Source organism: Meles meles, chromosome 5 (assembly GCF_922984935.1).
Source record: "Meles meles chromosome 5, mMelMel3.1 paternal haplotype, whole genome shotgun sequence".
NCBI lineage: Eukaryota > Metazoa > Chordata > Mammalia > Carnivora > Mustelidae > Meles > Meles meles.
Window position 1 is genome coordinate 10,374,717 of NC_060070.1, and position 25,587 is coordinate 10,400,303.

General features: G+C 44.4%; 1 protein-coding gene across 2 annotated transcripts in view; it reads right to left on the bottom strand.

Annotated features, from left to right (window-relative positions):
* The window catches only part of ZDHHC14 (zinc finger DHHC-type palmitoyltransferase 14), a 265,916-nt gene that overhangs the window by 238,588 nt on the left and 1,741 nt on the right, over positions 1-25,587 (bottom strand). The window lies entirely within an intron of this gene.

Here is a 25,587-nt window from a genome sequence, read left to right on the forward strand (position 1 = left end):
GCGTTTTACAAAGCTTCCCAGGGAATCCTTATCACCTGCGGTGGACAGGCCTGGGCCGTTTCTCCTGGCATTCAGATGGCCAAGGTGTTGAAGATGGATTCCAAATCCTTGCTAAAAGCAGGACACGGTACAGCCATCACTTGTTCCCTCTGCCATATCACACAGGGCTCCTGAGAGAACCGGACGAGCCCAGTGCGAACGCTTCCCCATAAGCTAGCACTAGCCTCCCCGGAAGAGAACGGGTCACCTCAGAGAACACCACCTGCCCTGCTTTCTAGAGAAAGGAGCCCGAGGAAGCCGGGCTCACTGCACGAATCACAATGTGGGATCACCTGCTGCTGCTCGCCACTGGAAGGTGGGTCCACGCAGAGCTTCCAGAACCAGATCCCTGATGAGTCGTCACCTCAATGCCATAGAGTGGTCCCCCCTCACCAGGTGCCACCCAGTCCAGCTCAGGTGGCGGCACCCCCACCCCGTGTGGATTCAACACACCCACTTCCCCGGGGACGCAGAGGCAGAAAGTGCGAGCTGTTCCTCAGGAACCGTGTGCCTCCTCTTATGTAACACGAGAGGGTGTGACGGGTCATGCAGAGGCACAGAGCAAAGACTCATTTCTCAATGGCCTTTGCAGCGAGGTGGGACTCTGACCCGGCAAATGGGATGCAAGCGGGCTGCCACGCAGCAGCTCTTAAAGAAGGCGGGGAGGGGTCTATGGCCATACCACCCTGAACGCGCCCGATCTCGTCTGATCTCGGAAGCTAAGCAGGGTCGGGCCTGGTTAGTACTTGGATGGAAGAAGGCGGGGAGGGGCTCCTCTTTGCCCCTTCTTCTCTCTCCCATCCTTGTTCCTGGGACTCGGATGCAATAGCCAGTGCTCTGGATGTCACCGGGATCCCAACAACAGAGGTCACACCCTAGGGAATAAGGAAGGATGAGCAGGGCAGGGGTGGGTGGCTCTCAGAAGACCTTGTGGCACGGGGTCACTGTGCCCGCCTGCACTGCCGACCTCTGACATTTTCTATGGGGGAAATACAAACTCTTATCCTAATTACCCCAGTGTTAGTGCGGGCTTTCTAGTACCCACAGCAGAGCGAATCCTGGCGAAAACTGATGTATAAGACAGAGATCCACCCGACAAGTCACATCCACGGAACATGACTTCCTAAAGACCGGTCACCATCGCTACATCTGACTCCTTCCTGGGCCTATTTCTGCATTTGACCTTTATCGTTTCTCAAACAAACGTGTTGCTATTTCCTAGCAACATGACAGTACTTGCAAGAGCATCGAGGACGCACGTAAAAACCACCTGCTTCCTGATGATCTGACTCCTGAGAGCGAGCGATGAGTTTACTTAGCCAGGTGGCTCACCCAACCGAAGTTTATTCAGCTCTCGGTCCACACGTCATCCTAATCAAGCTGAAATAAACACGGACACGGCGACAGGCAAAAAAAAGGGCCGGCCCATCAGACTGTGATTAAATGAATGCTGAAGCACCCCGTTCTGCCTTCCTCGAGGGTGAAGGCACGTCAGTTTCATCATAATCGTGTAGCCAAAGCGCCAGGAGTAAGTTTCAAAGGAGCCCACCCTTCCTTTTCCTCTAGGGCGGAGACAGCTACCGTGTCTTCTCAGAGGACAAATGATCTGGTTTGAGTGGTCTACAATTATTTGAGGAATTTAATCTCATAATGGGAAGAACACTAAGAGTTCACTTTCCTCACATGGTGCATTGCTGGGAAGCTTTCTAGACTTCCAGCTTAATGAAGGCCCGCAAATCCTAGGAAGGATACAACATGGCTGGACCTTGATCCAAATGAGGCCTATAAGACAGAAGGTTCCCTATCCAGAGACCCCCCCCTGGACTGCTATCTGTGCATACAGGGGAAGCGGGGCAGGGGAGGGCAGGGCACCACCCCAGTGTCAGAGGGGAGCCTCAGGGCAGCCCAGACTTGTGGATCTGGCTGGAGGCGGCGGGGAGGCTGAGGTCCATAGGGGATGAGAACAACTCTGCAGCCACCGGGGTCTGAGTTCACATCCAATTCTGCCACTTACTAGACAGCTGGCTGCAGGCTAGCTGTCCACCCTGAGCCACAGAACTGTCTACGTTATAGGGCCACTTGTTACAAGGACTAATGATAGATATCAAGATTTCCTGGCCCATAATGAGTGCACATTACATTTATGGAAATATTATTATATATCCAGGGCACGGCTAATCCAAGGTTGAGAATGGCACTGCTACAATGAAAAGCCAATGCATGTATTAATGCCTAATACCCAGATATTGGACAAGCAAGACTCTATCTCCTTTCTCCCTGTCTCCCTTTGTGACTTGCAGACAGGCACAGGACCTTCTGCACATCAGGCAGTTAATTCAGTGGGGACTGAGCACTTCCAGAGAGATGGACAGAGCAAAGAATTAGAGAAATGGGAAGCAGGGCTGCATGTTCAGTTGCACAGTTTGTGCACTGAACAAGAGCACTACAAGTAAGAGGCACTATTTACATCATAAACATCATTGAATTATGTCCTTATTTTGATAATATTCCAGCAGAGAGAAATATCTTTGTTTTCATAAAAATATTTATATGATAATTATCTGACAGCTGGAGATAAGCCATCTTGAAGAAGGAAAGACTCTCACATTTACACAAAGGTGCCATATGAATTAGTGATGAAGCCATCAGGACTCTGCTGGGGAACCCCTGGCTAGAAGAGATACTACTTCTGAGTCTGGAACTATGCCCTCTCCTAACTCAGAAAGCCAAATTCCATCTAATTCTTGGAGCAAAATTTTTCTGAAACCATATTCAACCAAAGCCATGTTAATTCAGTGTCCTAGGGGGTCAACCTTCATAAACCCAACACGACAATTATGATCCCACTTACAGAAATACGTATGGACTATCATCTGGTTCAAGAGGGGCTTAACAGACACGTGGGTCCCTGTAACTTTGGAACCCCTTCAACCTTCTTTCTCCTTCCAGCGCTCTGCCATCTGGATCCCAGTCTCTGCACCTTCCCTCGCCGTCCCCAAACACAGCTTCCTGTTTAAAGCCTCAGGCCTGGTGAGAAAGCGATAAGCTCATACACACTCTGGAGCTGATTTGATACACACTAATGCACTATCTCTCCCATTGGTAATCAATATTTTAAAAAGCGTGACTTCAAAGGGATAAGCCTTAGCTCAACAAAAGACACCAAGGGTGATATTATCCCCATCAGAAGGGGGAAGCAAAGAGGAAAAGATGGCGGTGGTCAGGGTGGGTGGGGCTGGGGAACAGTTATCGGGAATTCTCAACTGATACCTTCATCCTCACCGAGCAGTGCATGGCCCTCTCCATAACACTGACTTATTATAGAATCATGGCCAAATGTCTTTGCTTGTACACTGTTTGATTTATAAGGACGATCATCCTGTCCAAACACTGAACTATGGCCTCGCTTGTAAAATGTAAGCAATGCCAGGTTGTTATTAAAAACAATCATTGAGACACCTGGGTAGCTCAGTCAGTTAAGCATCCAACTCTGAGCTCAGCTCAGGTCTTGATCTTGGGACCATGAGTTCACGCCTTACGTTGGGCTCCATGCTGGCTGTGGAGCCTACTTAAAAATAATCATCATCATCATCATTTATGTTTGAGTAAATCATGGTCAAAATTCAGTTCCTTGTGCAAATATGTATGTGTTATGGTCATTAACAACACAACGTACTTCCCTCCTTCTCCTCATTATCACTCTCAAGACTATCGGTTTACTGACAAAATTCCCACAGTCCCAAAGAAAAAAGAACATTAAAAAAATTTTTTTCTTTTCTTTTAGTCTACTTGGGGAAGGTTTTTCTTTCCTTTTTTTTTTCTAAGATTTTATTTATTTATTTGAGACAAAGAGATAGCAGGGGGCAGGGGGAGGCAGAGGGAGAAGGAGAAGCAGACTCCCCAGTGAGCAAGGAGTCCGATGCGGGGCTCAATGCGGGGCTCAATCGCAGGATCCCAAGATCATGACCTGAGCTGAAGGCAGACGCTTAACCAACTGAGCCACCCCAGCACCCCATACTTAGGGAAGGTTTTATAATGAATCTCAGTGATGCAAAAATGTTCGCAGATGGGTATCTCTCCTTGTTGCACCTTTCTAGGTTCAGACCCTAACATATTTCTGAGCCGCTCAGAGTCTGTTGTTTAATAAGCCAGGAAAACAAATAAAAGTTGGAGATGCAGCCTCCCGGAGGTTGGACTCCACCCTTTCTGAAGGCATAGGTGTGTGAACACTCTGCACCAACTGACTTGGGAGAATCGGTTTTGTACCCACTGCTTCTAATTTGTTTGTATATCTCATTTTCAGAATTGTCAGTAGTGCCTAAGGAATTCATTCATTAACTCTTAACTCCTGATGAGAAAATCCATCAAGGGCAACGAGCATATGAGGAAGAGGTGAACCATGAACCAACGAGCTACGAAGTTACCTAATACCATTTGCACCATTTTTCTGTAAATTTAAAATACGCTAAAATAAAAAGTGTATTTAAAAGCAAGCTACTGGAGCACCTGGGTGGCTCAGTGGGTTAAAGCCTCTGCCTTTGGCTTGGGTCATGATCTCAGGATCCTGGGATCGAGCCCCACATCGGGCTCTCTGCTCAGTGGGGAGCCTGCTTCCTCTCTCTCTCTCTCTGCCTGCCTCTCTGCCTACTTGTGATCTCTCTCTCTGTCAAATAAATAAAATCTTTAAAAAAAAAAAAAAAAAGAATCCTTAAATAAATAAATAAATAAAGCTATCTAACCAAAGAAAAGACTCCAACTTCAAAAGAGTGTCTGTGAGCCACGCACTCAGTGCGAATGGGTCCAGATACCTTCACCTCCTGGATCACTGCCAGGAAACTGCCAGAAGCTACTACCGTCCCATTTTCAGAGGACAAAACTGAGGACCAGACAGCTACACTTTCGAGGGAAACAATGGAGAGACTCTCAAAAAAGCAACACACAAATACCACTCAGGTTTCAGCCAGCACCGGGGGATCTTCTTAACAAAGCAACAAGCACAGACCAATGGCCTTCCCGATTAGGACAGGAGAGCATAAACTTCTTTTTAGAAAACAGCCATTGGCCACTTTCAGCTTTGATGCACAACACGCTCTAAGGATCCATAACCGGATCTGTTTTCTCCTGTGCAATCCGACTGACAGCAGCAGCTACTACCGAGGCAACGTGCTGATTCAGTAAGATGATCCGCGAAAGCCCTTCTCGGGCTCCCAGCCCTCCCAGGCAGGCCCCGCTGGGAAATGTCCTCAGGCGGAACGCTGCTCTGTGCCATCGTGTAGGGCGCTTGTCCGGGCGCAGCCTGGTGCTGGTCTAGCGGGAGTACGGGACCGGAGGATGGGCGCCCCTGTAACGGGCAAGCCGCCTTCCTCAGCTGCCCTTCATTCTCCCCGACGCTGGTGGTTGACAGTGTCTGTGTTATGGTGTCACATTAGCTAATGAGATCATACTTGCTAAACTAAGCTAAGCTAATGAGCTCTGCTTAGCTAATCAGCTCCAGAGAAATGAGCTTTCTTTTTTTGGTGAACAGGCAGCCCCCTAAGTTATTTGAAATTGGGAATGCGTTTCCCCATAGAAAAGTGGCAAAAGAAGGCAGAGTTCTCAGGCCGGCCCCACACCCCTTTTATTCCTTAAGGAAGGGAATATTAGCGCAGGAATTCTGGGTTCTAGGAGCTGTGGGTGCGTAGTACAGGGAAGAAAGAAACGCTGTTTTTCCCTCTCTCGGGTGCACAGGTTGCACACGGGTCAAAACGGAAGAAAACAAACAGCCACAGCGCCATCCTAACCCAAGTAGATGACCACAGTTTCACCAAGTGTATTCTCTGGTTCCGCACCTCGAAGGTTATTTACTTTCACTATGGCTTGTGACAAAATCAAAATGGTGTGTGCTGAAAGGAACACACCAAAGAAATTATATTAAAACCTCTTTCCCATCCAAGGGTGCTCATTGGGAATTCTGTTTGTGTTTCCTTGTATATATAAGATCCGAGGCCAAATCGGTGAACTCCAGTGAAGATGAGCATGACTTTCAGCCCAACCCTGGGCTTGAACTCATGACCCCAAGATCAAGAGGTGAGCTGGGATCAAGAGTGGGACGCTTAACCGACTGAGCCACACCCCAGAGCCCCTAGCATGACTTTTTATTGCACAGAGCATCCCGCCTGGCCCAGAAAGCAATAGCGTATACACATCACCAGCTTGAGAATATTAGTATCTTCCAATAAAGATGAAATAGCACCCTACTTCTCACTTTTTTCAAGGAAGAAATAAAGTTTGAAACAAGAAATGGTCAGAAGAATTTCACGTTGAAGACAAGTTGTATTGACGGTTAGGAGGATGGAGAGAGACCATCACACTCCCTTTTGCCATCTGCCTTACCTTCCTGATGTCAAGAAGGGAGAACACAGAGGGGAAGCCTCACACCGGCCATCAGAAGAAGCACATTTTCGCCCTGCCTTTGACAGGATGCTTCTGTGTGACCACCAGTCACCTAGCCTCCTGGGCCCGTTTCCTCACCTGTCAAATGGGGGGAAATTCTACCCATTCTACCATTATAAGATCAAAAGTAAGAGAAAAGTTGCATAGAGCCAACAAAATTCTAGAAAACACTTGGCCAAAAGACTGATGAGAGTCAACACTAATATGAAAAAGTCATTATTTTAAGAAGCACCTATTTTTACAAATTTTTATGCTTCTAAAAAAAAAGTTCTTCAAAGTCCATTATTTGAAACGTCAGTGTTTCTATTCGTCTTTGACCTCTATGTCTAGACACTGGGTTCCTGAGAAGTTATTTCACTGCCTCTTACGGAAAGGCTTTCACACGTGGTTGGCAAACACTCATGTATGGGAATCCGGTGAAGACATATGTGGCCGGAAGAGCAGGTTTTGCTTGGCCCTCCCACTCGAGGGCATCGTTCTTTTAATGCGGTTCCAGAATCATTGATTCGGTGTCCACCGTGTGCCACACACTGGCCTCAAATGCACCGGAGCCAGAGCGCAGCAGGACGGCCACAGGTTTGGTGAGCTCACAAGCGGCAGAGGAGAAAGGCACACACAGCTGGCTAAGGCCACCAGCCAGCGCCAGAGACATGGGAAGAAGGGCGCTGCCATCACACGGCTGGGTCCCTACCCCGGGTTTCAAAAAGGCTGCATGACCCAGTGTATTTGAGTAAGACCAGGAAAAATGGGTTGTTGCACATCTCACAGGTGCGTGGCTGGAAGCGAGGGCAGGAGTGTGGGCAGAGACACACGGGGATGAAGACGGGAGGGGGTGGGGACCCGGCCTCTGTGGGCGACAGTGGTGTCCTGGCTGCCAGGTTCTGGCTCAGGGATTCTCAGTTTGTAGGTTATGGGTCACTGAGTCAAATCGGGGGGTCAGAAGTGTTTTTTCTAGTGTAATATTCTAGAATAAAACAATAGAGTTGACGAGAAGAGAGCTCCCGGCACATGGTTCAAGAGGTGCTGCTCCGTGAAATTTCCGTTTCTGTTGGAGAGAGCGTGTGTGCAAGTGTGTGTGGACATGGGTGTGTGCGTGGATCTCTATCATGTGCTGCTAGCTCTCAAAACTGAAAAAAAAGATCCTGTTCAGGGCGCCTGGGTGGCTTAGTCAGTTAAGGGTCCAACTCCTGATTGCAGTTGGGGTCATGATGTCAGAGTTACGAGATCGAATCCTAGGTCGGGCTCTGTACTGAGTGTGGAGTCCGCTTGTCCCTCTCCCTCTGCCCACTTTCTCTCTTTCTCAAAGAATTCAATAAATAAAATCTTTAAAAACAATGCTGCTAGGGATGTGGGGATGTCGGGAGCTGCCCAGTTGTCCACACCAGGGCCGCCCTCCACAGAACCCGGTGGTGACTGCAGGACTGGGGACAGCAGGGCAGTTCCGTGGCAGGCTGCGAGGGACCCAGACAAGGGCTCAGGGCTCTGGTCGGCACTCTGGCTCTATCCCAGCAGCGCAGACCTCTGAGAATTACCCCCCAGGGCAGACCACTGGTCGGCTTAGGACATCGGTACTGCCAGGGCATGAAGATGAGAAGAGTCCCACTGAACTGAAGAGTTTATTCAGAATTCTGCCATTGTTAGAAGGTAAGTTTTGTGATTTGCAATTTATTATTTTTTAAAGATTTTATTTATTTATTTGACAGACAGAGATCACAAGTAGGCAGAGAGGCAGGCAGAGAGAGAGGGGGAAGCAAGCTCCCCACTAAGCAGAGAGCCTGATGGGGGACTCAATCCCAGGACCCTGAGACCATGACCTGAGCCGAAGGTAGAGGCTTAACCCATTGAGCCACAAAGGCGCCCTGTAATTTATGTTTGTATATAAGTTACCTGTGGTGCTGGGGAAAGGGGTTGGGCCCAGAAACTTAACTTTATGTTTATGGCTTTTGAAAGGGTTTCCTTCAGCCCTGGTGGTGATGACCCAACTGATTCTGAGCAAAACTCCCCTAGACCAGATGGCCGCAGCCCGGGCCCTTTTGCAGAATGGTCCGACCCATCTGCTGGGGGCCCACCTAAGGCCTGCGCCTACGGTGGGCACAGTGTGGGCATCGGGATCAGGGCCCTGGGAGGGGGTCCACAAAGCATGGGGAAGACCAGGCACAGCCTCAAGGAAAGCTGCGTCATGCAAAGAAATGTACGCATGGAGAGCTAGTGTCTGGGTTGGCTCCCGCCCAGCAGAAAAGCCCGGCTCCTGGAGCAGAAAGAGCGTGGAAGGCAGAGTTCCGGTTCCAGATCTTTCTTCTTCACAAAACCATTAACCTTCTGGGGAGTCCGTTTTCTTTGTAGGAATGATAATAACAAAAACTGCTTTTGTACCTTTGAAACAAAATCTTAAGAGCACAAAAGGCACAAGTTATGAAGAGCTCTCCACTTGTCTGAAGAAAAGGCATTTACGTGCAAATACTTCTCACAGATGCTACAAACACCTTATTTCTTATCTCATGGCCCGGTGCTTATTCGGAGGCTCAGAAAATACTGACCTGGGCCCTGAGAGCAGAGCACAGCCCTTCAATGTTCACAGCACGGGGATGCCACATGATACGCATAAAATCCTCGAGATGGGGCCCCTTGCATTTGGCACGTGGTAAATAGTCAACAGATAGTCCTCGAGTAAAGAAATATTAGCAGAAGTAAAAGAAGAGTGAAAATCTCATGAAGAACATGGGAAAAGTGTTGGGAACAACAGATGGCCTGAAGGGACAAGATGGAGCCCCCCCCCCCCCCATTCAGAAGGATGGCATTTCCTCTCAGTCTAAGTGCGGGCATCAGGAAAGCGAGTCTGATCAAGCAGTCTGGAAGCAGGCGTCTCAGCATCTCTCTAGAACATCACCTCGATTGGTAGATATCTTCCTTGCGTTGACCAATGTAGTCAACTAGATGCTTCAAGTAAAACCACTTTACTCTGAAGGCTGAGTGAACTGAACGGACTAGAGATTCTGGAATGAAGGAGGCCCTTCATGTCTACCACACACATAGCCAGACTCTTCCCCTTCCCCTGTGCTAGTCAGCGTCGCTGCCAAGAGCTGCCTTACTGGTAGAAGAACCATTAGGACTAGAGAACGGCTTTCCCTAACCAAAAAAAAAAAAAAAAAAACAAAACAAAAAAAAGGAAAATAAATAAGAATGACGGTATTTCTTCTAAAACACAAAAGAAATACTTCCGTCTGATACAACCTACTGTTTTCCTATAAAACATCTCCACAGTTTTCCCCCGATTCAGAAGAGTCCTTCTAAGCTTTTTCTAGAGCATCACTAATTACTCTCATATTTTATCTTTGGTGAAGACAGGGGAAGAAAACAATGACAATTATAAAATCTTCAGTAAGGATTCATCCTTTCTGATGGCTGAGTAATATTCCTGTGTGTGTGTGTGTGTGTGTGTGTGTGTGTATCCCACATCTTCTTTAACCATTTACATCGACATGGATGGAACTGGAGGGTATTATGCTGAACGAGAAAGTCCTTCAGAGGAAGAAGATCATACAGTTTCACTCATATGTGGACTATAGGAAACAGCACAGAGGATCATGGGGGGCGGAGAGGGGAAACTGAATGGGAAGTCATCAGAGAGGAAGAAAAATCACAGGAGACTTAACTCTGGGAAACAAACTGAGGGTCGCTGGAGGGGAGGTGGGGTGGGGAGCTGGGGTAACTGGGTGATGGGCATTAGGAGGGCAGGGGATGTGATGAGCACTGGGTGTTACATGCAACTGATGAATTCTTGAATACTACATCTGAAACTAATGATGTACTATATGTTGGCTAAATGAATTTTTTTTTAAGATTTCATCTTTTCATTTGACAGAGAGAGTGAGATCACAAGTAGGCAGAGAGGCAGGCAGAGAGAGGGGGGTAATCAGGCTCCCCACCGAGCAGAGAGACCAATGTGGAGCTCCATCCCAGGACCCTGAGATCATGACCTGAGCCGAAGGCAGAGGCTTAACCCACTGAGCCACCCAGGTACCCCTTGGCTAAATGATTTTAAATCTTAAAAAATCTTCTTCAGATGACAAAGATCTATCTCACACCAAGAAGAAAATTTAGTGAAAGGTCAGATTCAGCCTGAATCGCAGCCTTGCCTTCCCCTCCCTCCACACAAATGCAGGCTGGCTCGGCAGACCGGGAAGGGACAGAGCCGGGGTCAGGGAGGGACTCTCTCCTGCCTGCGGGCTGCTGCTCCAGCTTCACGCGTGTCCACTCCCAGCAGCACATCCCCGCCCTAGACACCTCAGGTCCCTGCACTTGAGGCTCTGTTCTGTGGCCCTCCAGAGCTGGAGAGTTGCCTGACACCTACAGGTCACTGGGGCTGCCTCGATCCCATCTGTGCCCTGCCCGGCTAGATTCCCTCCCCCTGCCACAAACTGTCACCGCCTGCGGGGGATGCTGTCATTGGCCGTGCAGATTACCCCCCCCCTCACCCCACTGTCTGTTCTTTTAGGACAGAAGCATTTGTTCCCCCAGTCAGCTGCTGGAATCCTGGCATCCATCCGCTTCCAGCCAAGCCCCTCTCAGAAGGCCATCTGTAACGGGAGAAAGACATCCGGCCCAAGGTCCTGCCCCTTCTGGGGAACCCATGTCCAACTTTTCTAATCTACAGAACTGTAGATCAGATAATGAACGTGTGTGATTTTAAGTCACGAAGTATGTGGCAATCCATAGGAACTTTACCGGAGGAAAGAAAGAATGAGGAGATGGGAGAACAATTCCGTGTATGTCTACACTTTAAATCTCCCTATTATGCATGATCAGGGCCTGCATTCAGGAAAGCTTGAGATCTTCCTCGAAAACACCAAGTAGGGTCAACTCTGGGTGATCAGACCAAGCCCAAAAGCTCACATCCTCTTTAGAGTCGAGAATATTAAGCTCATGTTCTAGAGAAAAAAACCACCATTTCTTGTATCACTATAACCATCCACAGCCAAGGGGAAGGAATGAATGGGACCTTTCATTGGTTGTCACTTCAACTTTTAAATAAAAAATAGAACGCTAATAGTTTTCTAGGCGTATAGCTTAAAAATAATACTTTTCACCTTTTTTTTTTGTTGTGAGCCAGAGAAGAAATAATTCCTGTACACAATCTTACTCAACGTTCATCTTGATTAAAGAATAATTTAATGACAAAGAGTAGGCTTCTCTAACGTTCAGTATCTCTTCACTTGTACAAGACAAGACGATTCTTTTTGGGGCGCCTGTCGGTTGAGCATCACTCTTGGTTTTGGCTTAGGTCATGATCTCATGGGTCCTGAGCTCGAGCCTCAGGTCAGGCTCCCTGCTCCGTGCTCAGTAAGGAGTCAGCTTGAAGATTCTCTCCCTCTGCCCTCCCTTGTGCACGCGTTCTCTCTCAAATAAATGAATGCATCTTTAAAATTGAATAAACAAAAATAAAAGCCAAGTCTGTATCTTTTGAAATATCTGCACAAAACATGCATAAAGCTAATGGAATAGAAACAGAAACACAAACCCGCACATCTCCTATATAGTTGTAAGCACCACTTGCATTTACGTAGAGACCATTCTGGCATTTGATTTGCATGGATTGCTAGCTTACAGAGGAGCAGGAAATTTTATGAGTTAGTAAGTATAAGAGCCAAGCAAAGGATTTTTCTCCTTCGTCAGAAAGACAAATAAGCTATATATAGCTGCAGAATTTAACTTGACTTTGGCTTATATGTCCACAATGTTCTTATCTGTCATCAAGAATGTGTGTATGGGAAATTCATGGCATTAAAAGACCCCAAAATAGTACCATTCAAGATGATAAAGTGCATCAATTATGCAAATCTGAGGCCTGCAAGAAAGATCAGATCACTGGGAGTCGCTAGCCATCTCGCTGCCTATTTCTAGGGAAGCATAGCTCAGCAGACCCAAAGTAACCACAGGCTGTTATCACAAAGGCCTCAGTGGGTCCCAGGTATGGCAGATCGGTAAGCCAGGTGTCTGGTCTCAATATCCCAGGAAGAATGAGCATCCGAGCACACTGCACTATTGAAGAAGCATCCCTATTTGGGTCACGTTTCCACATTCAACCCTTTCCAGAATCAACAGATGGATGACTCTACACAGAGATCTCAAAGAATACAGAGATTGTCATCTAGGTTAATAGCTGTGAGAGAAATACAAAGGTCTTGAACAATTGATTTCAACAGTTCTGTGTGGATTTACTTTTCCATGCAATGGGAGCGTGAGTCTATCACTATAAACGTAACAAACATAGCGCGGAAGAAAATTCGAGAAAGAAGGCTGGGACTGTGGTCCAGGCATGGGCTGGTGAGGATCTACACCACTGAACTCAAACTACTTTACCAACACAAACACCTCTCCCAAGGGAGACCCAGGGTTTGGCACAATTGTGCATGCATTATTGAACTGCAACACCTTTCTCTCCTACTCAAGGACACGCTGGAATGGAAGCAGTGAGTGAGAAAAGCTAACCTTGATGTGACCAGAAAAACTTTTCTTCCTTCTCAAGCGACAGCCCTATAACTTCAGTCTTAGTGGCACATTCATTGCTGCGTACTCCAGAGCAGTCTAAACACCTCCTTTGAGAATTTCTGATAGTTAAGTTTTCCAGTGTAATAAACCTCCCAAAAACATAGTGGCTTAAAACAACAACATTGTTCATTCGCAAATCCTCACTGTGGAGAGAACATGGTGGGAATAGTTCATGTCTGTTCCATTGGCTTCCACTGGGGTGGCTCAAAGACCAAGGGAAGAGGGGGAACAGAATCTTATGAAAGTTCACTAGCTTGCGTGTCTGGCTGCTGTGCCAGGAAGACATGAACAGCTGGGAAGAGCTGGGGGATCCACGGGCACCTCTCTATGGTCCAGACTCACTCCATGTGGTCTCTGTACTACAGGGAGTCTCTACGTGATGTAGCTAGACTTCTCACATGATAGCTCAGAGCTCTAAAGGTACCTGTCCCAAGTGAGAGGGAGAGAGAGAACTCGTGCCCTAGATGAAAGTTTCATCTCATGTCTAACCTAGCCTCAGAAATTACACAGCGTCACTTCTGCCATGTTCTGTTCTTGAGAACGGAGTGCTAAGGCAGACTCGTATTCAAAGGGTAAAGAATTATACTCCATTTTTTAATGGAAAGAGAAGTAAAGACGTTATGAATGTGTTTGAAAACCACCACATCAGTATGGAAAGAGAAGACGAGTACAGCCCAAGAGACATTAAAGGAAAGGATCAGTAGAGGATGAAGGGCTCAAGTACGTGAGAAAAGGGGAAACTGTAGTGCTGGGGACCAGGGAGGGGTTCTCTTCACTCACAGTGGTGAATCCAGGAATAGCACATGTGGGGCTCAATACCTTGCTCCCTGGGCCGCAGAGGACACCTGGGTAAGAGGTCTCCACAGACAGGAATAAGTCACGACTAGAAGACAAGTGCTCTAAGCGAGGGAGAAAGAGAGCAAGAGATGAAAAGTCACCTTGGAAGAGGCAAGAGTGATCACCATGATGATTCAAATTTGCTTGAGAAAGGAAGAAAGGGAGAAGAGGAATGAGCAAAGTGAATTCAGGGCAAGCAGGAAACGAGATATAATACAGGAGAAAAAGAAAAAGAAAATGGTAAGCAGATGAATATCCTAGAAACTATCGGAAGTAGAAGTTTCACGTAAAGAGATAGTAGGGACACTTGGGTGGCTCGGTCAGTTAAGCGCCTGCCTTCGGCTCAGGTCATGATCCCAGGGTCCTGGGATGGAGTCCCATGTCAGACTCCCTGCTCAGCGGGGAACCTGGTTCTCCCTCTCCCTCTACTGCTCCCCCTGCTTGTGCTCTCTTGAGCATGCTCTCTCTCTGTGTCAAATAAATAAAATAAAATAAAACAAAATAAGATAAAATAAAATAAACAGTAAAGAGAAGGTAGTCACAAACACCTACACCACTGAGAGAAAGGAAAAACAAAAACATGAAAGAAGGATATCAGATTCTGTCAAGAAAGTAATCAGGAACACACATTTGGGGGAACCATTTTATTTTTACTATCTGTACGAGGGAGGCAATAATTTCTCATCTCAGCAAGTAGAACTGACACCTCTAATAGACTCCAGGGTTTTGTGTTAAAATAAGCTTTTTCTCTGTATTCTTGAGAAGTGCCTGCAAAGATACCAGACTAGGGAGCTTAAATCCTTTCCCAAGTGAGTTAGACAGCCATTCCTCCATGGATAAGACTACCTCAAGGCAAACCACATACAGCCCCGGACGGCCATTGGCTACACCCTTCTCTATCAACCACCAGCCTTATCATATTGATGGCTTTCAACAGCAAGACCAGGTTCCCATGGACTTTGAGGTCAGCAATTTTTAAAACTCAGTTTGAGGATGTATGGAAATTACTGTATTCCTATTTTTAAAAATGGTGTGCTCTGTCCAAATGTGCTTAAAATATTCTAAAATTAAAAGGTCTCATTACAGTTGAAAGAAAGTCTACCTCAAAAATCTCTAGAGGGAGACAGGGAAGCCTATTCCAATGGTGTGTTGGCTCCCAGCTGTGAAGGGTCAAGGAGGTAGAGGCAAAAATAGGCCTAAATTAAGGATAGCACAGCTTCTACAGATTAGAAGAATGGAGTCAGGGGGAAAGGATACACATACAGAGACCTGTCACGTCTCTCTTCATTCTGGGACTGCTCATGTCAGAGGAAGAGATTTTCCTTCTCATGTAGAGGACCAGAGTCTACAAGAGTCTACAAGAGCTGAGGGCTGGCTGGTTCAATCATAAATCCCTTCTATCATGACTTTCACCCAAAGGCAGCTACATGAGAAGAGGTCAGTAATAGAACCTTCATTACAAGTACCTGAGGGTTTTTTATCTAAGCCAGCATGGGATCAGAGAAGAGACTCCACACTCAAAGTATTATAAGCGGGGGATAAAAAGTTAAGTTTTTTTTTAAGCTTTTTTTTTAAATCAATGAAAAACTAGCATCAAATTAAACAGATGAAGATCTGTGACAAAGTATCTCACTTATGATAAGGACATATAGTTCCATAAACCTTGCTCTTAATTGTTTATAACTTCAATGATTAGACGATAGTTATGATTTATCTTTTGAAAACTAATTCACCATCATATAAAAGCACAACAGACTGAATCTCATGCTAAATTCTGTTACCCAGGCCTAAGCGTTTGAGCCGACATGTCATAGTCATTGCCAGGACACACTTAAATCAAAACCTATGAAGAGGCAGCCTTGCATATTCTACCCCTTAAAATGATAGTAAATGCCAAGAATCATCAAGAAGTACAAAAAAGAAAGATTAGAAATAGTATGAAGAATAAATTTATATTTATACAAACCAAATATTATAGCAATAAAAGTTAATTACATATATATGCAACAACCTACATGGATCTGAGAAACACATTAAGTTAGAAAAATACAAGTTGAAAGTTGTAAGAGCAATCGCTCCCACTCTGACAATGAGAACAAGCCAGATTAGCTACAAAGCAGTTTTTTAAAAAATATATCAGGGAGCGGAGGATGCAAACAAGCTTAAATGCATTGAGCCCTTCCCAAGAGATAAATGGCCAACAGCGCCTCTCATTTCTAGCAAAGTCTCAGGAAGAACAGGAATCCACCATATCTAGGGGTAAGGAGAAAACAGGCAAATTTTTAAGCAAGTTTAATGGCTATATGGGTGGCTACATGGATAAGAATACAAAGAGCCTGAGCCACAGAGTAAGTCTGCACCACCAGCCAATCTGCACCACCAGCCAACTCTTTCCCATAGATCCTCACCAAAAAGACAGCAAGAATACACCAAAGGCTGAGGGTAGAGCAGGAGAGTTCAGAGGCAACTGCCCTGGGGGCTCTAAGACCTTCCCAAGGCTAAGGGAAGGGTCAGAGCATGCAAACTGAGAAAATCTCCCTAATGTGCTTCAGGTCTTCACCCTAGGCACTGCAGCAGCTCTCCAAAAGCTGAGGCCAGACATCTAGACCAAGAGAGATGGGCTGAGGTCAAGAAGGCTGGGACAGGGCTAAAAGCAAAGAAAAGTCCCAGGTAACCCAAAATGCTAATGGACTGGCTCAGAAAAACTTCCACAGTTGGGTAAGCTGGTGCTGGGCTATGAAGCATATAGAAATCTTAAGAATTCAGATCCCGGGGTGCCTGGGTTGCTCGGTGGGTTAAGGCCTCTGCCTTCAGCTCAGGTCATGATCTCAGGGTCCTGAGATCGAGCCCCGCATCGGGCTCTCTGCTCAGCATGGAGCCTGCTTCCCTTCCTCTCTCTCTGCCTGCCTCTCTGTCTACTTGTGATCTCTGTCTGCCAAGTAAATGAATAAAATCTTTAGGAAAAAAAAAAAAAGAATTCAGATCCCAATTCCCACCAAAGGGAAAGTCTCTGCCCTTGAAACATTTGAACTCAATGATGAAACAGATCTAACTAACAGATCTAACTAAACAGATCTAACTAAAAATAACAGATTAAACTGACTCAGCACACACACCAGTGGCCTGATAAAAGGCACACCCTTTTAAATTGCTGCATCCTCTACGATTTTTTTACACACAATATCTGACATGCAATCAAAAATTATGAGACACACAAAGAAGGGAGAAAATACAACCCATAGGTAAGAGGAGAAATAGCCAAAAGAAGTAGACCCAGAGATGATACAGCTGTTGGAATCATTGGGCTGGGAGTTTAAAATAACTACAGGGCACCTGGATGGCTCAGTTGTTAAGTGTCTGCCTTCAGCTCAGGTCATGGTCCCAGGGTCCTGGGATCAAGCCCTGAATCATGCTACCTACTCAGCAGGAAGCCTGCTTCTCCCTCTCCCACTCCCCCTGCTTGTGTTCCCTCTCTACTGTCTCTGTCAAATAAATAAATAAAATCTTTAAAAAATAATAAAATTAAATAACTACAAGAAAATATGTTAAGGGATCCAGTGGGAAACATGGACATGAATGGATAGAGAATTTCAGAAGAAAAGAAATTATATTTTAAATTATATAAAATTATATAAATATAAAAATATTAAATATAAAAAATATTTTTTAATGTAGAAATGCTCAAAAATTTTTTAAAAAGACATCACAGATTTTTTTTAAAGATTTTATTTATTCATGAGAGACAGAGATAGAGAGAGGCAGAGGGAGAAGCAGGCTCACCAATGAACAGGGAGCCCAATTCGGGACTCGATCCCAGGACCTTGGGATCATGCCTTGAGCCGAAGGAGGAGGCTTAACCATCTGAGCCACCCAGGTGCCTGACATCATAGAGGTTTTAACACAGCAGAAGAAAGAATCACTAAATATAGAGTCAGACCAAGAGGAATTATGAAATTGAAGCATACACACACACACACATACACACACAGAGTATTAAAAAAATGAGATAAGAGACAGAGAAAAGAAATAACTGAAGAAATAATGGATGAAAAATTTCTAAAACTGATGAAAGATATCAACCCACAGATCCCAGAAGTCTTAGCAAACCCTGAGTCATATAAGTAGAAAGAAAACTACACCTGGGCATGTCATAGTTCAGCAGTTAAAAACAAAAGATAAAGAGAAAAATCAACTGGGAAAAAACTCACCCATTATATGCCACAGGGGAAAATGCTAAAAAATAGATTAACTTCTCATCAGAAACAAGAGAACAGAAGACAATGGGCCAATATCCTATCCAGTGAAAATATCTTCTATCTTTTAAAAAATGAAGGCAACCATTTTCAGAAAAAGCAAAATCTAAAAGAACTTGTCACCAGCAGACCTGCATCAAGAAGCGCTAAAAGTACTTTTGCCAAAGCGAAATGATATAGATGGAATAAATAGTACTAGAAATGGTAAATATGTAAATATAAATATAAAACCTCATTTAAAATTGTCTCTATTTTATACATGTATAAATGTATTATTTTAGCTTTTATATATGGGCATATGTTTTACTTTAAATTATCTTTGTTTCATATAGATATATGTATTTATGTTTCTCTTACATACTATTCACAGCTTTAAAGTAGTAACATTACTGGGTTTATAGGACACACAGTATATAATATATGACAACAGAGTTACAAAGGGTGGGAGAAGTAAGTAGAATTATAATGTTTTAGTTTTTCTACGTTATTTGTGAAATACAATATTACTGTTTGGAGGTAGACTATCACAGGGTAAAGACGCATATTCTGATCTCTTACATAACTACTAAAAAATACAAAGAAATACAGTTTAAATATTTTTTAAAAAGAATAAAATGGTATATTAAAAATATGCAGTTCATCTAAATGAAGGCTAGAAGGAGAAATGAGAAATAATACATATTAGATAAGCACAAAACAAATACCAAGATCATAAACTTAAACCTAACAGTAAAATTTAAATATGGACTGTTGTAGCCACATTAAATTTATTGAAATTGATAGTATTATAGCTGACTCTGGAACAAAACAGGGGTTGGATGCCAGCCCCCCTCCACCCCCATTCCACCAGTTGAAAATTGGTGTATAACTTTCAACACCTTCAAAATCTTAACTACTAATAGCCTACTGTTGACCAGCAGCCTTACAGATAACATAAACAGTCCAAACACATATTTTGTATGTTACATGTATTACACACTGTATTCCCACAATAAAGTAAGCTAGAAAAAAGAAAATGTTATTAAGTCCTTAAGCATTTGCCTTTGGCTCAGGTCATGATCCCACAGTCCTGGGATCAAGTCCCACATCAGGCTCCCTGCTCTGCGGGAAAACTGCTTTTCCCTCTCCCACTCCCCCTGCTTGTGTTCCCTGTGTTCCCTCTCTTGCTGTGTCTCTCTCTGTCAAAAAATAAAAATCTTAAAAAAAAAACAAAGAAAGAAAGAAAGAGGGGCTCCTGGGTGGTTCAGTGGGTTAAGCCTCTGCCTTCAGCTCATGTCATGATTCAGGGTCCTGGGATCGAGCCCCATATCAGGCTCTCTGCTCAGCAGGGAGCCTGCTTCCTCCTCTCTCTCTGCCTGCTTCTCTGCCTACTTGTGATCTCTGTCTATCAAATAAATAAATAAAATCTTTAAAAAAAGAAAGAAAGAAAGAAAAGAAAACCATAAGTTAGAGCAAATACATTCACAGTACTGTACTATGAAAAGAATCCATACTTAAGTGGACCCATATAGCTCACACTTATATTATTCAAGGTTTAATGATACTGTGCTTACATAAGAGAATGTCTTCTTAAGAATTAAATGCTGAAAAATTTGGATATAAAAGGACATGGTGTCTGCAATTTACTCTTTAATGGTCCAGACAGAGGGAGGGAAAGGGACAGAGATGGAGGGTGGGGTTGTTTGTTTTGGGGTTTGTGGGTTTTTGTTTTTGTTTTTTTTTTGTATCTATAAAAGATTTCTTTACTTTTTTTTTTTTAAAGATTTTATTTATTTATTTGAGAGAGAGGCAGTGAGAGAGAGCATGAGTGTGGAGAAGGTCATAGGGAGAAGCAGACTCCCCACGGAACTGGGAGCCCGATGTGGGACTCGATCCCGGGACTCCGGGATCATGACCTGAGCCAAAGGCAGTCGTCCAACCAACTGAGCCACCCAAGCATCCCAGATTTCTTTACTTTTTTATATATATAAGAAATTTTTCTTTATATTTTTTATATAGAAACAATCTATTGTTTGGGAATGCATACATTAAGAAACCTAGAGGGAAAAGAGGCAAGGCATTAATAACGGCTGAACTCAGGTGTTGAAGACCTCAGGGAGGGGCAGGGAGATGGATCAGAGCTGAAACCCAGAGGGTGTGAGTAGACTCAAAGCCCTCATATCCAGGGACTTCCGGAGTTGAGCGGTAGCTCCACAGGCTACTCTACAGTAGTTTATTTCCCAACTTGCATGTCTGGTACACAGACTCTTCTGCATGTGTCTAATATTACATTTGGTCGTTTTTGTGGTTTTTTGTTTTTACATTTTTTAAAGGGCAGAAATTGAGGAGGTAGAGATCATCCAGTTTATAAAAATTAGTATGAATTGGGACCAACTTTTATATTTACTAAAGAACTAAACAAAAGCATTAAGATGGTCCCCAGCCTTTACTTGAGCCAACTTTTTTATCAGATCCAAATTCCTGGATATAACTCCTTAGAAGTATCTGTTGACTGCCAGTGTTTTCCCTTTCCCAACAACCTCAGCTGCGAAGAAATGAACATACTTCGTTGAAACACTTAAATTCTCTTGCTAAGACAGAGCAACTCTGCAATGAATAAATTACGTGCAACATTGCTCTGCAAAGGAAAAATCTTCAGGTTATGTAGATATGACCCATTAAATAATTGACCATCATTATCTATTATAGGCACCCACAGGCATCCTTTCTGTATAACTTGGTATCACTTCCCACTAGCGGAGAGTCCTTAAGAGTTTTATAGAATCCTTAAGAGTTTTATAAAATAAATTCAAGTATCTAAAGTCAAGAACCCATAAAATGTGAAATTATTACTCCAGGTACTGGCGGTAGTTGGGTAACATTCTTATATATCACGGAGTACTTTATTTGCTTAAAGCATTTAGTTAAAAAATAAAGAAAAACTTGAAAGAAATCTTAGCCAAGTGAACAGCTCAACTCTGTCACTAGTTTCTAAGTAACTAAGAAAACCTTTTATTTCCTCTGCTTCAATTAACACACTTGAAAGGGGATGAGACCTGATTCTAAAATCAGAAGAATTACGTCTAATAATCAAAGCTTTTTTTTTTTTAAGATTTTATTTATTTGACAGATCTCAAGTAGGTGGAGAGGCAGGCAGAGAGAGAGAGAGGAGGAGGAAGCAGGCGCCCTGCTGAGCAGAGATCCTGATGTGGGGCTCGATCCCAGGCCCCTGGGACCATGACCCGAGCCTAAGGCAAAGGCTTTAACCCACTCAGCCACCCAGGCACCCCATAATCAAAGCTGTTAAGGCAAATGTGCTCTAGAAGCCACTATTAATTATAAATTTTATTAACGTTGACAGCTTTCCAAGATGAAAAACTAAAGCACAAGGAAGTTATCTTTTCAGAGTGTTTCCATATTGCCATTACTCCATAAACAACAAATATTCACGGAGAGCCTGCTATGTAACAGATACTATTTTAGGTACTGGAGCACAATGGTGAGCAAAACTAACGCATTCCCTAAGCTCACGAAATATACATGTGTTGATCTCGCACACGAATGAATGGGTTAGTAGCCTCAAGTCAAGAGGTCAATAATAAGGTTACTTGGTGAATAGGAAATGTTGAGGGTAACATTCTGATGGTCATCCACTATCATCTACCATTATGCCCTCGGTGTTCTATGACGCATGGCTTGACCAGCATCTGGCCAGAAGACAGGACACTTCCCAGAGGTTTTCTGCGATGGTGGAAAACTTGATGCAGTTCTGAATAGGACAGTTGAGAAAAGAGAGGGTCCTTCTATGTTATAAGGGTAGCATCTTCTACTAAATAATAAAGGACTTCCAATCTATAAGGGAGAAATTATTATTAGAAATAGCACCTTTATTTATGGGGGACAGGCCCTTGTTCCATCTTCAAAGCAAACATCACCCCAGTCCCACTGATGACCAATGAGTCATCAAGTATTTCAGAGGGGATTAGCCAAAGAAAGAAGGAGGAGGAGGAAGAAGAAGAAACAAAGGGAAGAAGGAAAGGAGAAAAAGAGAGGGAGAGGAGAAGAAAACATATTTAAAAAAAAAAAATCAGGGGCGCCTGGGTGGCTCAGTGGATTAAGCCGCTGCCTTCGGCTCAGGTCATGATCTCAGGGTCCTGGGATCGAGCCCCGCATCAGGCTCTCTGCTCCGTGGGGAGCCTGCTTCCTCCTCTCTCTCTGCCTGCCTCTCTGCCTACTTGTGATCTCTCTCTGTCAAATAAATAAATAAAATCTTTAAAAAAAAAAAATCAATGTATTTCTAGTGATGAGAAATTTAAGAAAGCATCCACATTCCCAAGGGCTTCAGCCCCAGTCACACCTCTGAACTGTCTGTGACCACAGCATAGAACTGGGAGACCGTCAAGTCCACGATCAGGATGGGCTTCCCCTCACCTCACAGAGGATCCTGGCCTCCTGGTTCATCTCCTTCTTGGATCAGAGACTATGACGAAGATGAGACCAAAGACTTTTTCTTCTCAAAACTTCAAACTGAAACAAGGGCAGGCTGTAAGTATGTGTATGACAGAGAAGAAGAGACACAGAAATTGATCAAGCTCATCCATCTTCTCAAATTGTGCTTCTGGGGATGTGAGAACGAGGATATCGCTGTGAGGCTCAGATGAACCAGGCCCTCAGGAACTGCAAGGAGCGGTAACAAGTGTGGACAGCGCTGTGAGCAGCTTCCTTCCATCTCGAATATGGCTAACGAAATGCTAGCACTCTCGATCAGTACATATGCTGAACCCAAGGTGCCCCAAAATACACCGCCCAGCCCTGCTCGCAAATGAGCGGAGTTGCATCGTGTAGCTTCCAGTAGCTTTTTTCCTGTCTTCATGGTGCTAAGATGGTAGGTCTGAAAATGGAAATGCAATCCAGCCCCGGCTTCTTGGAGGCCTTCTCAGTGCTCCCACTCAGGTCTGGACAAGGGGAGGCGGGGGTCCCAGACCTCTTGACGGGACTCCCACTCCGAAGGGGCAAGAGTGAAGCCACGTCTCAGACTCATACAAAGGTCTTTATTTCAACTGCAAACTACACGGTTCCGCATTTTTTTCCCAGCCCAATGTGCTATCACTGTTATACAATTAATCCACTTACTCCCTCCTTCAAAGGCTCTCAGAAAAGGGAGTCCTGGGGAGGCTACTTCTAAGGTTTGCGCTAATGATATGTGCTATTTATTGAGTACTGACTATGTATGAGACTCGGCACTAACTATACTTTTTAATCCAATCTTCGTAACACTTTAAGGTAGATATTCTTAATCCCATTTAACAGACTGCGAAACCGAGGCTTAGAAAAGTCTAATTATTTGCCCAGGATCATACTTCTGGTTAGACTCTTGGGATCTGTCCTTCCAAAGTCTATACCTTCAAGCACCATCCTATGCTTGGAGGGAGGGCAGCACTGTGGGGCAGAAAGGGCACTGGCTTTGCAGTCAGAAGCTCTGCCACTAGTTAGTGTGTGACCCTTGGTCATTTCACTTCTCTATGCCTCTGTCACGTCACCTGCCATGGGGGAATAGTCATTCTCGCCCTGCCGTGTGCCCAGGGTCGGAGGCAGTACCAACACCTGTTGCTCTGCTCTAATAAGTAAGTCCCTTTCTCTCGCACGAACTTCCTTGTCCTCTGTTCAAGGTTGGGACTGAGAGGAAGGGTAGGCGAAGAGTTGCAGGAAAAGGAGGTCTGAGGCTAAGCCCTGTGACTTCCTCTCAAATGCTGTACTTGCCTTTTGTTAACTGTATGGGGAAACATGGACTCTAATATTTGAACACGAATTCTACTAATATTAAAATTATCTAGACATGAAATTAATCCAAGTAGGCAAACACATAGTATGTGCTCAATAAATAAGTAAAGAAAGGGCAGAAGGCAGGGTGAGCAGAAAAAACTGGCATTTTCTCTTGATCTCTTTTAGGCTGCTGGCATTTCATATCCTATGCATGCTTCTAATTGAACTAATTGCTTCTCTGAGTCTATCAGATTAATTTGGCCAAAGTCATTTAATTTCACTTTGTCATTAGCAATGATAAAGAACTTAAAAGCAACACAGTGACAATATTCTTAGCCAAACCATTATATTCTGCAGTTTGAACAGCCCTGTGATTTTTCCCAACTGAGGCATCAGGCCAGGACTGGCCTATTTTCTTGAAATTTCAAATTGCCTAATTGAAGCAACACTCACGGAGACCAAACACACACACACACACACACACACACACAGCTTATCTAAAAATGAAGCTACCAATAGTAGCTAATAAAATCCCAGCACACGTGTTTATTCCCACAGCCATTGGTTAGCACAATGCCGATGCAGAGAAGGATCCCTAACAACCCACCAGTGAGGACTTTAGGGAACTCTTGGAAGAAACACACACAGAGCTTAAGAGGCGCAAATGAATTTATGATGGTTTGCTTCGAAGGAGTATTTGAATAAAGAAAATAAAAGTAACTAGAGGGGATCTCTAACCATCCAGTGGGGATCTGGGTGCACACAGAAAATGAAAATTCATCATCCTGCATGAAACACACCTGTGGCTGAAGCTCACAAAACTAACCCATTTTCCCCCACTCTTAAAATTGCTAAAGAGAGCAAAAATGACAATACAGATCAGTCCAAAACTTTTTTAACATTAGGAACACAGTGAAGCCTATCTATCTAGAAGGCCACCTGTAATAAAAGCCACCACTAGAAGCATGGCATTTGTGTTCAATCACATGGCATCATCATCCCAGGGCCTGAATCTATTATGACTCAGACCCCGGTCTGTAAGGACGAGTGGCTGCCTCTGGAAGGGGACAAGGGGAGCAACAAAGAAGGGAAAGAACATTTCTCCTGCCATTGCCAAAGCCGTTTCACACCCTCCCTCTCTCATCCCCAAGGCCCCCAACAGGCTCCACCCTAGTTGCAAATGTGCCCCAAAGTTAAATTTCTGGAAGAGACCTAGGAAATGTACCTCATCAGAAAGGAAGGGGTTGTGTGTGAGGCCTGGGGGCACTGTGTGGCTTACCTCTGAGATCTCTCTCCTCGCCTGCTCTAACTCAATCCTGTTCATCATAGCACAATGTTCAGACGCAAAATGTTTCCCCTCAGAGTCAGAGGGCTTTAAAGAAAGGTATTACACTGTCAAGAGATCATTCATTTCTGACTGACATGGCATTCGGAATACCAAACCCCCGGCACAAAATAAGAGCCTATTAAGTAAGACTTATCAGAGACAAAAGTAAATAAACACAAAGGTTTAATTAACCCTATGCAACAGAAGATGGAGGCTGAATGGGTACCATGCCCCATAATAAGCAGGATATGGGACACACAAAGAACCCCCAATAAATGTATTTGGGGGGGTGGGGGAGTGCAGTGGGGGAGAAGCTACAACTTTGAGTGGACATAGGATACCAGCAATTACATAAGAAGCTGCATTGCAAATGTTGGACCTAATAAAAGCAATCGAAATTGATTCTGG